The sequence below is a fragment of the Oreochromis aureus genome, linkage group 17 (assembly GCF_013358895.1).
Source record: "Oreochromis aureus strain Israel breed Guangdong linkage group 17, ZZ_aureus, whole genome shotgun sequence".
NCBI classification, from domain to species: domain Eukaryota; kingdom Metazoa; phylum Chordata; class Actinopteri; order Cichliformes; family Cichlidae; genus Oreochromis; species Oreochromis aureus.
This window is the reverse complement of record NC_052958.1, coordinates 22,746,988-22,763,603: the sequence shown is the minus strand read 5'-3', so window position 1 is coordinate 22,763,603 and position 16,616 is coordinate 22,746,988.

Below are 16,616 nucleotides of genomic sequence, written 5' to 3'. Positions count from 1 at the left end.
CACATTTTTGTTCAGGTTTGACATGAAGTTTGAAGAGTCATGCTGGTTTCGGCTCCTGACGATAAAATGTGGGAATCTACAGGAAGACTCGCCTTCCAAACTCATGCTTCATCTCATGAGGCACGTGGTATCCAAGTTACGCTGAATCCAAGTTAAATATCTCTGTTCTGTTTTCTAAAGATCATCCAGAAGCTTTGAGTAAAGCGGCAGTTTAAAGGCATTTGTTTCTCTGTGGAGAATAATTGGCTCTGTCCATCAGGAGGATTTGCTCTTATCTCAGCAGCAGAGAAAAAAGCCCTGATTCCTCCGGACACAAATCATTAATTGAAGTCACTGACACATCCGGGCTTTGTTTTTTATAATCATCAGCTACATGCAGATAATAAAACTTCACTCTTTTCAGCTCAAGGAGCAAAGGTTGAAGGAAGAGAAAATGTTTCCACATCAGATTGATTATGATTCTCTGCTGTCATGTTGGCTTCAGTGTCCAGATTTAAGTCAGTCAGAATCCAAGTGAATAACATTAATAAGCAAATAAGTGTCTAAATACTGAATTTAGATGTTTATGTAGGAGTAAATATACTTAGTACATGTTGAAAATATTTTTAAAAAAATATTTAAAACCGTAAAGAAGGAACACAACATTAAAGTACTATTATTGTGATTTTAAGCACATAAAGGTGTAAATAAGTTCTTTAATTAACATGGTGTATGACATATGCTCATATGCAAGGAAGTAAATGTGTGAATGTGAAAAAGGTTCATATGCAGCTGAGTTTTATCTTTTTTCTTGAAAAGTGAAAATATTTATTTGTTTTTTTTTTAAATTACCATTAATTACCATAGTTTGTAAATGTACTCCATTACACTGATTTATCATCTTTTCAGTACCGTAAGCTTCTTTTTAATATTCCTTTATTTTACAATGGACAGATTTATATATTATGTACTTTAGATGACCTTCCTGCCAACAAATATTTGAGTTCATTAAATTTTTTGGGTCATATTTATAATAATTTAAGCAACTATATGTCAACATATGTAAATATGTGTAATCTATGTACCACTTTATATTCAACATATAAAGATCCACGTACATTTCAAAATATAAAATAGTATGTATGTAGTATATATCTATATATACTACATAAATACATACATACATATAAATGCATATGTATATATAACAGTATAAATGTAGTAAATACATAAAAACTTTAAGGAAATAAAATGCACAGTAACTAAATACATAAATGTACAAATTCAGCTATGTTAGCATGAATGGTGGACTTGAGTGTTTTTATATTGTGAGATTTTTATGTACAGTATGTGAGCATCCAGAAATATATGGACTGACATCATAATGTCTGCTTTATGTCATTAAAGTAGATGAAGAGCAGATTTTTAGAGTTCAACCAAAATATGTGAAACACTTATTTTGCACTTATATTTGAATCTGTCTGTTTTATGTTGTCCCCGTGTTTGTGTGGGTTCTCTCCGGGTACTCCAAACACATGCAGTCAAACTGATATAACTTCTTGTATGTCCTGCAGCTGCTCCTTCATCACTTCATCACACTTCAGTATAAATCCAGCTGCATTTGCCGTTTGTTCCTCTGCTCAGCTGCCAGCTGAGTCAAGGTGACTGTTTGCCCACTGTGGGGTGCATCAGAAGATTACATGGTTCACTATCAGTGAACCCGATGAATTAATTTCCTGCTCTGTCCAATGTCTTAAAACAAACCAGTACAGCTAATGGTGATGGACTTCAAATGTCACCTGTCACACTGACCTACACGCAGCTGACCAGAATATCAATAACATTTAATGAAGTCTTTTTTTTTTTCGTCACGATAACATTTTCAGTTTGACTTTGACCAATGACACGTGGAGAGGTGGAGCGTGGCACAGTAATGTCTGGCAGCATGGAAACTACTGTCATCAGTAGTAATACTGAGCTGCATCAGTGTAATCAGTATACCAGGAAATCGAGCATTGAAAAAAGTTCCCCTTTGCTTGGAATGCAAAGTGCGATTAAATGCGTTATTTTTTTTAACGTGATATTTTTTTTCAAATTAATTAATCACAATTAACACGTTAAATTCCCACCTCTAATAATTACGCGTTGGGTCTGCAGCAGAGTGGCAGTCAGTCCAGGGTGTCCCCTGCCTCTCTCCCTGTGATAGCTGGCACGGGCTCCAAAGGCTGGGCACAGCCTGGACAGGTCACCAGTCTGTGACCGGGCTAACACAGAGACACAAACAGCCATTCACAGTCCCATTCAGTTCATGACTATCAAATAACCTCTGCACATATTGATGGTGATTTAAATCCATCTCTTCATCAGACCCGCTGTCTCAGATTTTCAGTCCAGTTCTTGTGTAGTTTCCACACCTCGGCCTTTCCTCCTGTTTCCCTTCCTTAAGAATGGCTTCTTGACCGTTCCACGGAGACATTTCTGATGAGGTTTCAGTGAACACTAGATGATCAGCTGAAGGTCCAGATGCTTCTCTCACCTCCTCTGTCAGGTCAATAGATTTGATTTGTGATTTATTAAATTGAATTATGATGAAGTAATCTATATGTGAATATTTTTGCAAAGTAATACTTTATGCTACTATGCGATAATACTTTTAGTAAATTGTGAGATTTTTACAGGAAACACATTTTTAAAAGTTTAGATGCTGAAGAATTCAGAAAAGTAAGGACATTTTTCTATAAATTTGGTCATTCATCACATTCTCAGCTTTAGTGTCTCCTCACGATTTACCAAATTAAATCCAAGATCCTGACAACAGTAACAGCGAGTACCAACGTGAGTGTCTTCCTTTTTCTTTTTGTCGTACTGGTTAAAAATGGCTAAAAAAATCTTTACAATTTTTTAAGAAGTTCAGGCAACAGAGAAGAACATCTTGTTATTCAAAATGAACATTTGTTGTAACTTTCTACTAAAAGGCAAAATGGATATTGTATATTTACTTACTATATAATTAAATATGAGACATGTTTTTTTTCACTGGATTAAAATAAATAAGAAGCCACTTGATTGTTATTTGCTGCCTTATTTTCTCTAAGTTTGTAATTATCATTCCCAGGCTTGTTAACAGATAACAGGACTCATTAATAACTCAGCGTCCTTGGCTATGTTGTAAACTGGCAGCTGGTCTCTTGGGGTCTTTATAAGGTTTGTGGTTTCTGTGCTAACAGCTTTCTTACGCACAGTTGTTTCCCTCCGTTCAGGCTGCCGTCCCTGGCAGACGTCTGCAGCCATGACCTCGCTCCAGACTCTATTAGCATGCTTGATGAAACTGCCGGACTATCACCCAGCTCTGAATAACATCCCCTCCCCTCCCCCCAACACCAAGAGAAATACAGCCGAAAAATAATGGCAAGCACATTAGAGCTTGTGGGGAGAGGAACATAATTACAGTCGATGCAGAATCCATCCCATCACGTCCAGTTTAGATGATTTACTGCCGCCATTCTGTGCTGGTTTCAAAGGGAAGCTGCACTGATAACACAAACAATAACTTCAGGGATTCTGCAGCCACAAAGGGCGCTGAGATTGTGTTTGAAAGACCTGAAGGTTTGTAGAAGGTCAGCTGCTAAAATACAGCTGCAATAAAGACACATTCAGTGTGTAATCATTATTAATTATTTCCAGTTTTTTCCCTGAACTCAGTGAAATAATAATTCTTTGAGCTTTTTGAGTCAGTAGCAGGTCCTCACATTTTGGATCAGAGATGCAAGGATCATTTAGAGCTACATTAAGTGTCTGTGTCAGCATCTCCAGCCCTAAATGTCTGCTGAAAGAAGTTGAAATCTTTACTTTTTCTGTCTCTCATCTGCAGAGATAAAAGTTGTTCATGTTAGAGGAATTCTATTCTATCACAATAAAAACAAGCTGTTGGAAATCTGCATGTAACCTTGTATTTGTACTCGAGTCAAAAGGCTTTTCAAAGGCGACTTAATTTGTTCAAGTACAGCTTTTAACTCTTGGACTCAGCTTGAGCAGCTTTGCATGATTAAGAGTTCAAAATAATCCTTCTTTATCTGATACCAGGCCTCGCTGCAGCACTTCAGTTCATGAACATCTGAAGAAATCCTTTATGAAATCCTTGATGTCAGCTAAAGAGGCTGAAAAAGGTTAGAAACCATGTTTTGGGACGTCCTTAATGTGGACCGATGAAGACATTTTGTTTGTTTTTTCAGCTCAAAGAATAAAGAATAATTTTATAAATGGCTGATAAATAATCATCAGGTGATGGTTCCTCCCTCAGGTGAGTCATATGGGTTACACTGACTCGCTACTTGTGGTACAAAGTGGTATGACACTAAAGTGGAGCCCTGCCACGGCTCCACTTCAGCTGATGTCGCTTCAACACAACACTCTGCTGTCACATCTGCAGGGTGAATTTAGGTGATATTGAACAATTTGTTAAACACAGGAATTTATTTTTATTTTTTTTTAAAAACAACTTTAAATCAAAAATTTGATACTTTTTTCAATTGAACCATTCCTTGTTATTTATTTAGCCAGGACAATAAATCTCATTTGCAGGAATGCCCTGAAAGCCATCACTTACATGGACCATAATACACACAGAAGATCAAGACTGATATTATGAACTTCAAAGCTCAGGCACCTTAAAACATCAGAACAGATCATCGTCAGCGCAATAGCCTCCAGATCACTTCAAATGTCCTTAAAATCATTAAGTGAGAGCAGCTCTCGAAGATGTAGGTGATTATGGAGCTGATTAAAGCCAGAAGGAGCTGCGAATTCATACGCCTCTTTTCTAAATTCAGTACGAGCTTCAGGCAGAAGCAAGACATGTCAGGAATGAAGACAGTAACGTCCCACACTGCTTCAAAACATGGCAGTAAGATGGAAGCAGACCAAGAATGGCTTCATTAAGAAGAATATAGCAGTGGGTGAGACAAAGCACACCATCCAGCCAAACACTCAGCGTGAAGTGATGAGTATTTTACATTTGTGATGAATCTCAGTGTGCCGTGATAGTACAACACATACATGCAGACAAGTATCATCACAGTCCAGCACTGACATAAAAGTGGAAACAGCAAATCTCCTTCATGCTCAAAGTAAAACACCCAGTTTTAACTTCAGTTTTTTCCATCAGTTTCTGACTGTGAAGCGATGATACTAAGATACTAACTCAGAGCCCTGGACTCCCACAAGCCATCAGACCCAGTCCACATGTGAGGGGAACCCACGTTTGGGAACCTTCCAGAGGCCAGTGTGAGCTGAGCACAGCCTCTCCACCCTCTGCTATTTCTGTTCATGTTCATACGTCTCACACTTGTTGTCTCTTTATATGTGGAGAGCTGATGACATGCCCCTCCCTCCCTCCTCTGGTCACATTGACTGGTTTCAGCTGCACATCAATACCTCCATCCACAGCAGGACGCAGCCGACGCTAATGTGACTAATTTGAGGAGTGCCAGGGTGGTGGACGGGGTGGGGGTCAGTGACGGATGGATTCAGATTCCTGCTCTTGTACTAAAGCAAACAATGATTGTCCTGAAAAGCCTGCGCATATTTTTAGGGTCTGACTGCATTTTACGTAACGGGTCACAGGAATAAGAATAGCTCCATCAATCACTGGGGCAGCGGCACCCAAACGCTCTGGGAACGCTGGGATTAGAAAACAGCTCGCTGTGCCAGAGGAGGCCCCACTGGCCAAAACCACATTTCCACTTCGGGCGTCCAAAACACAGGAGGCGAGTACATGTACTGCACCCATAGTCACATCGTCTCATGCTTTTATTGATCCAGCAGCTGGAGCTTCACGTTTCTCTGCTGAATCATGTTTTACAGCACGGAGCTGCATCCATCCAGCTTCCCGTCACCACAGGCCCTCACCTCTCTGCATTCTCTCTGCCATACATCACTGTTTATACATTTCTTTTTGTTCTGGTATTTATAGCTTTTACTTCTGTTTTCTTTAGTCTATCATGTGGTATTATTGTTATTATTATTGTTGTTGTTTTCTTATGGTTATTCTGACCATATGTTTCCTGTGTTTTCGTTCATGTTTTGATTTTCATTCTTCTTTCAGACTCCTGTTTCCTCCTGTCATGTACTTTGGTTACTTCTTGTTTTACTTTGAAGGTTAGCTTCCTGTTGTGCTTTTTTTAAGTTTTACTTTGGGACTGTCAGCCTGATTGTCTTCAGCCATGTTAATTAGATTCAGCTATGTCTCATTCCTCGCCTGTCTCCTGCTGTCCAATCAGCCATCAGAGTGTATATACAGCCCTACCTTTGCTCTGTCCTTCATCTGTTAGTTTCTCCATTAATGGTTTTCTTACTTCCTGTTTTTTCCATTATTGGTTTATGTGTTTGGATTTTATATTTTGAGATTATTAATCAGCTGCTAATTCTTTGTCCTGCAGTTGAGTCCACACTCCTTCATCCTCCAATCCTCTGACAACAATTAGAACCTTTCCAGTCTGATTACATAAAGCTTCTGAAGTCTGCTTGAATTACCATTTAGAAACAGGTGAGGGATGGTGCAAAATCCTGAATCTTTAACCAACCAATCAGCTGAATGATTTATGGGCAAAATAAGCTTCAGTGTGAGGAAGGATGGTTCCAACCTACTGTGTTTTTTGGGGGGGGCAGTTCACGGAAGATGAGAACCAGAGGTCTGAGCTGCTGATTAATAACCTGCTGTTCAAAAACATGAACAACATTTTTCTTAACTTCCAGTTTTGGAATAAATGGAAACGCTTTGTATTAAGATTAAAAGAAGGTGAGGAGCAGACACTTTATTAAGAACATTAGGTAATTTTATGTCAGCTGCAAAGCAGTTTTAAAACTGCCCCACTGCCACAGTCATAAATCCAGTCTGAGTGGTGCTCTGGAAGTAAAAAGAAGGATGCTCTGAAAGTTAACTGGTTGTTGAGACATCCCGGCGGCCAGTGTGTTGATGTTAAACATCACTGTAGGTATGCAGAGGTCAGGCAGGCCGTGACTGTCCGCTGTGACTCTATGAGAGGTGACAGCAGGCAGATTGTTGCAGTGAAACCTCGGACTTTGTCATGGATTGTGATTACATAACGGCTGAACGAGCAGACGGTGCACGGCAGCGGCCTGTAGACCTGTGCCAGCTCAGGGCCATGTGGCGAGGACGGGGCGGTCCACACAGGAAGTGACCACGGACAGAACGGTGACACTGCTGAATCAGGACTGACTCAGCTCACTGCCAATGAAACGGTTTATTCAGCAGGCCAGCTAAACACGAACAGGAACAATACAGGCATAAAAGTGAAGAACAAAGATCTGAATATTACTTCACACTAAACTTTCTTTAAAGAACATCATAAACAAGGTGTGAGCCCACACTGACTCTTCATCGTCCTCAAAAGCATTCAGACGGTTTAGACCTCACCTCTGTACCTGAATGTAGTGATGGGTGAAGGGTTCTCCAGACACGTCAGTATCTAAATATATATTCTAAATGCACTTTGTGAAGTTTCCTCCAGTGAAAGATCAGAAACAGATCAAACCTCCTGAGTACCAATGCTGCTTTCTGCTTCTCTGCATCACAGACATCAAACTGAAGTTCATTAAAGCTATGATAGATGCCTTAAAACTGGATAAAGAAATCACATTTAATCTTTAGATTCTTGAAGTGGGAGTAACACTGATCTGGATGCAGTTTCTAACAGACTTAAATGTGATTTTCAGCCCTGAAAGCTTCATATGGAGGTTTGGTGCATGTCTGAAGTTATGAGGGCTCAAACATGGTGAGAAACTATTTAAAAGCATCAGATTTGGACATCAATGACCTCTAGAAATATTTCTGCTATGAAGGTAAAATTTCACATGGCTTCATTAAATATGGTAAAGTTATTGAATGTGTCTGTAGACTGATGGATGGTCACTGTTTTAGGGCGTTGGTATCATTATCAATATAGTAAAGTTGAGCTTTAGTTCTCTTCTTTTCGGTTCACCTGTTTGGACCGTTGAATGAGCTTCACACTGTTTTCACCTGTTTCATTCCTGACCTGTCTGTCATTCACCAGTCCTCGGTGTATTTATAGCCATTCCCTCCCATTGCTAGCTTGACAGTTTAAGCTTGTTCTGTTTTTAGTGGATAGTAATTGCACTGTTTAGTTCTGTATTTTTTCTTGTTCTTAGTTTATTTTTATTCTTTTGGCTTTTGTATTTCTTGGTTTTGATTTTTGGCCTTTAGACTCTCATTTTCATTAGACTCCTCTGTCCTGCACTCAGTGCAATCTTGAAATTCTGTCTACCTGTACCTAACCTGGCTATAAAACCATTAATGTGGACAAAAAAATCAGCTGAACATTGAGAAAAACCTCTAAGCACCACAAAATGACTGCAGTATTATGACATGGGGCAATGTGTCCATGTGAAAGTGTTCATTAGCAAATGTTTGTCGGCTCTAAATGCATCAGTCTGTTTGTGTTTTTGAAAACCTGGTTAGTAGCTCAAAAGCAGATTTGGAGAGGAGACTGTGGTGGGGCATGGTCTGTGGTGCCGTGCAGACACACCTGCACAGCATCTGCAGATCACGCCCGTGGTGTTAAAACACGGGGACTCAGGGGTTGGTGTTCTGTTGTGGTGTGATGCAAGTCAATAAAATGGCTCAAAACACTGATCCCTGGACCTGCCGTGTCTCATTCACACCACAGCTTTGTTTGTTGTTTTGTCCACGCCCCACCACAGAGACATTTTGAGAAGAGTGGGATGAGTGGACCAATGAAATATCTGTAAACTGTAGAAGGAGTTTTGGTGCCAGTGTGGAGCCGTTTTCATCTGTGTGCTTCAGGACGCTGCAAGGTGACGTCCTGATCCACCATTACTCATCGCAGCGGTCAAACATGGAGGTGAAGCTGCCAGTCAGGGCTGCTGCTGCTGCTGCTGATGCTGCGCTCCATATACCCCACAATAATCACATGCACATCCATCATGTCACTGTGACATTAGCGGGACTGTTAACGGCACCCCGCAGAGTCCTGCTGTGTCTCAGTGTAATTCCAGTGCTGCCTTATGGCTGCAGGCATCATCACAGCAGATAACCCTAGCCGCCTCATCGCCTCAACTACAGCTGCTGAGCAGGAAGAAGAAACAAGGCCTAAACCTGGATTCATTCCCACCTTCTTTCCCCAGGGGCTGTGGAGGAGGAAGGGGTTACCTGCTACACCAGGCTGTCGGTATCCTTGGAAACCTGGGAAGTCCTCTCTGCCTCCAGCAGCAGCTGCAGTGGGAGGCAAAGCTGCAGAGATCAACCTGTCACATCCCATCACACGGCAAATTATGCGGCCTTCAGGACGGTTCTGCTCTCAGGTCTGATGAGCTGTGGTCAAACATGAGTTCACAGCATGGAAGAGGCAGACGCATGAGCAAAGATATGCATCCCATAATATCCTTTCAAAGATGATATATGACCTCGGGATAAAAATGACTGCAGAATCCCTACTGATGCAGTCATTCCTCATTACAAGAAAAGTAACACAGAAGAAAAGTCTGAGCATCAAAATACACTTTAAAAATAATAAAATACGGAATATTTAAATAAAATAACTGATGCATTGCATTTAAATCTCCATCTATGCATCCATCTCTATTGCTTATCCTTATAAGGGTCCCAGTCTGGAGCCTATACCAGCTATCATTGGGCAGCTGGCCAATCAGATGCTACTGCACATTTAAATCTGTGGAAATCACTGCACAGTTTTACCGATCAACAACCAGCAACCTCACTGAACTGTCTGTGGAATTTAACACTGCAGTAGTAAAGATTCTTGAATGTTTTATTTTTATTGATAATCTTAATCATCTCAGTAAGTAAAGCTTTAAATACAGAGAATGTATTTAGGTTCTCTCGTCTCTTCATTCTGCAGTAGTCACGTGTCGTTCAATGTTCTCAACCAGAAACTATAAAATCTTTTGACCTTGTCCAACTTCATTCTGTGATGGACCAGCCACACATATCAGCTAATTTCATTATCCGCTCATTAATTAATGCTACAGTAAGTCGTCCCGTGAGGACTCGAGCTTTAGCGGTTCAACAGCCCATCGCGCACACTGAGTCCATCCTCCTCCTGGAAACTGTCATCATTAACACAAAGGTTAAACAGGAAGAAAACTAAGACAGGCGGGAACAATTTATGTGCAGAAACACATCCAGTATGAAGAGTTTTCAATAAATGTCAGTTTGGTAAATGCTGATTTCCTGCACATTTGTCTCTGTTCGCCTACGGCAGCAAAATCCCAAAACGAGCACCGAGATGAGCCGAATAAATGAAACTGAAATCTGACCAATGAAAACACATTAAATCCTTTTTCTTTCTTCTCCCTCTGTGCAGAAATCCAGTCCCACACCTCACCATGATCGTGCAGCCTCTCCGCTTCACATAATGAACAGAGAAAAGTACAATAACTGCAATTACCCACAGTGAGATGACCCCAATCAGGCCATTCAGGAGAGGCGGTTATAATGAGGTGGCAGCCACATAAAACTCATTTCAATAGCAGCGAACAGTTTTCTGTGTGACCGCTGATGCTGAAGAGGAGAGAGGAGTGATTACTACTTTACTATCAGCATTTACAGCTCAGAGACTTTCACCAGTTTGTGCCGGACAGAAACGATTCAGGTACACACGACGTTCAGGATGTAGATTCTAGTTTTTATTGTTAAGAAAGAGAAATGAGTTCAGTGCTGCAGGAACATCACAAAGGACAGATCTCTCTTCTCTTGATTCTCCCTTAAATGTGTTTCTGGGTCAAAGGTCTTTTATCCAAGTCTCACAAGTTAACCAGTTCTACGTGTTTCTTCTGTCAGAAGAACTCGGTGGTTTTTTTAAATGTTGAGGAGGCTGAGATAAGGATTGGCCCTCTGAGTCTGAGGCTGTGGTGATCCACTAGAAAAAGCTGGAACGTTAACTCCGGGTCGAGGAGGAGTTCCTGCCTTAAGTGGAGGAGTACAAGTACTTTGAGGTCTTCTTCAAGAATGCGAGGTGAAGGAAGGATGAGGACTGACAGATGGACTGCTGCAATATCTGCCGTGGTGACGAGAGAGCTGAGCGTGTAGGAGAAGTTGTCACTCTACAGTCTACAAACTGCAATCTTCCCTGCTTGCATATTTAAGAACACTTCTGAATGGCTGCCATGCCAATAGCTGCAGTGAAAAACATCTTTGCATTTACTCAAGTAGAAGTGAACAGCAAATAAAATCACTCTAAGAAGGGAACTCCAAATATTCCAAAAATATACTCAATAAACAGCACTGCTGTCAAGAGGAGGTAATGACTTCCATCTGCAGCCTTTTATATTTGGTGGCTCTGTAGCAGCCATAAGACCCCACTACAGAAGAGAGGCCTCAGTGATGAGAGATATGAATCAGCATGAAAAAAGGAGAGTTGCAAAGTGGCTTGCAGGTGTGGACCGAGGCAGGCTAAAACAGCTCGAATGTCCTGTGTGAGGACAACGTGCAGCTGTTAGCTTTTAGACTGAGCTGAATCTGACTCCTAGGACTGCTTAAACAATTTTTTTGAGAGAACATGAACATTTGTACTAAATTTAATCACGATCCATCTGAATTATGTAACAGACAGATTCATTAGAGTGTGGGATGAATCCTCTGGGAACATGAATGTATGACTGCAGTTTCACTGGAATCTGTCCAGTAGTGTACTTAAAGTTCCCAGAGGACTTGTGTATGAGGTTCTAAGCCAGTTTGTGAATACTTGTGCACAAACTCCACGTGCTCTCAGGCCTGAATCACAGGCCAGACTGTTTTGACTGGATGATTTAGGATAAAATTATCTTAATTTAGCATCCAGAGTTTGCTTTGCTGTGACAGATGATTGGCTGTTAGCAGCAGCCACTTCTCCATCTGCTTCCCTTGGTGACTCAGATGTCTTACACTGATGAAGCATTCCCTGGCCTTGTTAACAGCTCTGAGGTCAACGGTCAAAGGTCAGGATTCCCCTGTGCTTGTAACAGCCACAAATGAAATAAACAGTGAGAGGAGGTGACACAGCAGCTCTGGGTTGACAGCTTTGTTTTTACAAAGGGGACAAATAGTGCGGACAGTGCTGAAATATTGAAGCTAACACATCACGTCCTGGGCTGCAAACAGCACATTAAAAATGTTTTACTGAAGTACACCTGGCTCTCACAGAGAGGATAAAAGCACCTGTTGCAGTCTTTTTGCTGCTGCATTTGAATTCATACATTTTATTACGGCCTCCTCTCTTCCCTCCACTGATGAACCATCAACCCCTGACTTCAATTTTCCGGCACTCATGTCACTGTTTTAGGACGTCTCTGAGATTCGCCTTGCATTCACACTGCGGACAGACTTTTCCAGCTTCTATGACCCGTCACACTCTGGGTTCATGAGCGCCTCCTATCATCTGCCTGAAACAAGTAACCTCATCCTCATGTGGGGAAACAAATGCACACTCTGGCATTCACGTTGAGGTTACAGAGAGACGGGAATGCTGGGAGTTGATAATGGCTCCTCTTCTGGTTAAAGTAAAAGCTCTCCACTGCGCTGATGGAGACGTGAAAACACACCACAGAAGAGACTCTGGATACGTGCTAATGAAAGATGCGTAGCAGCGGTCACTGTTCAGCTGGGAAAAGATTAGTGATTATAATAACTGTGGTTCAAGTTCAATATCAATATCAAACTGTTTTAAATTAATCATTATTAACTTCATAAACTTGGAGAGAAAATCAGAGAGGCTGAGATGGTTCGCACACATGAAGGAGGGGAGATTGGATATATTCAACAAAGGATGATGAAGATGCTGGGCGGTAGCAGAAGAGGAAGACCTCAGAGGAATTTCATGGATGTAGTGGACATGAAGAGGGTTGGTGTGACAGAGGAGGATGCTGGGATAGGAGGAGATGGAGCAGGTGATCTGCTATGGTGACTCCTTTCTGTTCCAGTGCTGCTGGAGTGAAAAGCATGTTAACTAAAGAGAAATGAAGCAGATTCAGAGCGTTGGGAGAAAAGTCGTGTTGAAATCCATGCAAAGGTTAAGATGTGCAGCTGCTTCTTTCCTCGTGATGAACTGCAGCTTTGCACCGAGCTGCCGTCCTGCAGAAATGACACACATGGTTTTTTGGCTTTGCATGATGGGCTAAAGCAGCGGTCCCCAACCCCCGGGCCTCGGACCGGTACCGGTCTGTGAGTCGTTTGGTACCGGGCCGCGAGAGTTGAGGCTCAGGTGTGAAATGTATGGTTTTCAGGGTTTTTATCGGTTTTCAGCGTTATTTTGTTATCATTTTTATCGTTAACTCGGTTTTCCTGGGTCTTTTCACGTGTGTTATGAATAAATCTTCTTTTTTTCGGTAGTTTTATTTTGTTGTATTTATCCGCGACACCTTATTGCCGGTCCGTGAAAATATTGTCGGGCATAAACCGGTCTGTGGCGCAAAAAAGGTTGGGGACCGCTGGGCTAAAGGACAAGAGTGTGTCGACACAGGTGCAAGAAGATCATTTTGGGGGCATTTTTTGGCCTTCAGACAACTATTCTGATTGCTAAATTGTTGGACAGGACAAGAAAAAAAAAAAAAAAATAGGATTTTTTTCTTTTAAACTAAGAACATTTTGTGCTGTATAAAGTTGACTTTATGTCATATTAGATATTGATGTCATGGCACAGCATCTGTGTTATTTTGTTGTTGTTGTGTTAGTTTTACATTTGATTGGCTCACAAGTGTCTGAAAACCCAACCATAAAACTGAGAGTATCATACATATTGATTTAATTAAAAATACACTACGTTATATATAAGATCACTCTGGTTCCTCAGATCTTTACTTCTCCTGGTGCAGTACATGCAGTCAGTACAGTGTGAACCTGCAGTGACACAGACACACAGAGTGTGATAGAGTTTTCTCCTGCAGAACAATAACAGCAGCTCCATCTCTGTTTCTTTCTGACCGCTGTGACAGCACCGAGGCTCTTTGATCGATGGTGGCTGGAGAACTATCTTCTGGAAGTTTTTATAATTTGTCTTCTCCTCTCCCTCCTCCTCCTGCACCCACACATACATATCTATCATTTATATCAGTCCACCCAGACACTGGTGTGCCACTTTGTGAAGGCTGCTGACTTGATTCACTGCTCTATCAGCCACAAGGTTGCAATGACTGAAGTAATACATCCCAAATCTATAGGTGACGGCAGTCAGTCCTCATTAGGGGAGAACAGACAGTGAAGATAAGCTAGAATTAATATCTAGGAGTATTTTTCACTGATTCAGCAACAGCTGATATGAACTGAAGGAAGCAGTTCGGAAATAATAAATTTTCTTTAGTCTTTTAACTTTGTTCTCTGTCCACAATTTAATGTCCTTTTAAAATGAGATGAGGAAACAAGCCAGTATGCAGAGATTTCACCAGAGCAGGTGTGATAAATGCTGGAAACACTGAGAAGAAATTAAATCATAACAGTCTGTACATAACCCAAACTAGGAGCTAAAGCAAGTTAAAGCTCAGTACAACTGTTGTGAATTCTCTTGTGATGTACGTGAAGGTTGAATGCATTAAACATTAACTCCAAGGACTTTAATGGAGGAAACAGTGGAAGCAGAATGACTGCTGACTGCTCCAGAAATATCCTCTGTATCCTGATTACAGTTTATCGAGCGGATGAGAGATAACGTATTGAGTGGCTCACTTTGCATCAGGTCACCGAGCGGAGAAAAGCACATCTTTCCTGTCCTTTGCTGAGGCTCACAGACGTCCTCAGCCTCAGGTTTCTTCTCCATCTTGGAGCTGAAACTCAAGCTCTGTCTCCGACAGCCTGGGACTCACCATATCAAACCATGGCTGCTCGCTGGATGAAATATTGAAGATTTTTCACCTCCTCTCTTACCTTCCTGCTCTGACCTCCCACTGAGCTGTGAAAAACTTTCCCATTAAAGTTTCTTTAATAGCCCCTGGACTTCAGCAGTCTTTGAACCGGGAATTCTGAGCTGCAGGGAAAACATATACGAGCTTTAAACTGCTAATGATGATTACCACAGCTTGCTGGGAACATTCCTGCTCTCCTGTGATCTCCTGAGACTGGAAAGTTTTGTGTCAATCAACTCAGCAACCACCCACACATTAGCTCTCAGGCTGATTTTTCCAGTGAACTACAATTCACAGTTCTCACACGATGGCAGATAATTATTGCTTTGTTATTTTCATCGGATTTGTTTAGCCAAAATGGCGGCCAGCGCACTAACAATCACCCACACAGTTTGTTCATGTCTGCTAGCAAAGTGTAGAATACACCACTGCATGCAAAGTTTTAGAGGCCACTATTATGATCAGCGTCTCACACTTTTTTATGATGTTACTTTAGTTCATATGACAAAGGCTTGCAAAATTATTTTCTTGTCTTGAGCAGCATTCTAGCTCCAGGACCCAAAATAAAGTTTTTGAAGAAAATAGATCAAACATCCAGCGTACCAATGCTGGTTTCTGCTCCTCTACATCACAGATGTTAAAATACTCTAATTTATTTAAACGATGACAGCTCGATCATAATAATACTTACAGCTGATTTAAGCAAAGTGTCAATAATTCTTTTTTTCAGCCTTGAAAGTTTCCTGTTCCTGTTTTCTTCAAATTTCAACTCATCCCTGTTTACTTGCACGTCTGTAATAGTGGATGGTTTCATGAAATATATTAAAGTTATTGTACCAATAAGTTGTCTATTCTCACAGAGCAATGGAAAACGACCAGTAGAGTGGAGTCGAGCAGAGTAGAGTAGGCACTAGTGGAAAAGAGGTTCTACGCAAGTAGTTTAAATAGAGGTTTATAATATGCTGACAAAGCAGTCTTATTAATTAAAGTATAATCATACAAATCCCCCCCCAAAAAAATCCAACCATGTTTTTGCTCCTGTTTCTCAGATGTGAGAATTTACTGCTGTGGTGACGTTTGGTGTTTGAATAAAATAAAAAAAAGTATTATAAAAAAAGTAGTATAATTTGGTTTATGGTTAGGCAGAGTATTGATGAGCTCCAAATATTCATCTGCAACATTAAAATGTTGCACATACACTGATACGTTATTGATATTAATTCTAATGATAAATGAACTCCCTTCATAGCATTTTTGCTAATGTATAATATTTAAACATTGCTAGATCTTGTGGCCTTTCATTAAAAGCTAATTTTAGTGTGTGCACATCCCTCTAACGCATCTTTGAATGCATCTTTTACTCTCTGTTTCTTGTCTTTGTAAACCAGCTTTTGGCAGTGCTTTCACTTGTTTTCTTAGGTGAATCAGTTCAGCGCTGCATGCTAAATTCCAATTAGTTAATCTGTCAGTAAAAAGAACACGACATTCTTATGTATGATTCCTGAAGAAAATTAGAGATTGTAGCAGATATTACAGCTTTTAATTCTTCTTCTTTACCTTCAGGCTCTCCTTAAAGCTGGGTTCCTGTCTGGCAGCGGTGATGAGGGGGATACAAAGGGCAAGCTGAAAGCAACAATTAAACAGCCCGTGCAGGATCATTCAGCCCAGAGGACGATAATTAACGGAGGCAGAGATGCTCTCTGCAGCTGCCCTGTGACATTACAGAGTGGGAACAGAGCCATGAAAAC